Consider the following 260-nt stretch of genomic DNA (forward strand, 5'->3'; position numbering starts at 1 on the left):
ACATAAATTTTATTGAATAAACCAAACATTTATGACAAAAGACATTCTTATTTATTTTATTTAACAGGTAACAATGACAAATTTGTTTTCTTAAATATAGCTACATATTTCAATGCACAGCGAGAAATAATTAGTTGAAGAGACGCCGAATCAGCATTCTAAATTTCTGTTGATGTAACAAGATATCAATAATTTTTAATCGATTAAACGCTTATTCGATTTAGATTATAACAATTTTATTTAAATGTTTTTAATATTTT

Source organism: Trachymyrmex septentrionalis, unplaced genomic scaffold (assembly GCF_001594115.1).
Source record: "Trachymyrmex septentrionalis isolate Tsep2-gDNA-1 unplaced genomic scaffold, Tsep1.0 scaffold40, whole genome shotgun sequence".
In the NCBI taxonomy this organism is placed as follows: Eukaryota; Metazoa; Arthropoda; class Insecta; order Hymenoptera; family Formicidae; genus Trachymyrmex; species Trachymyrmex septentrionalis.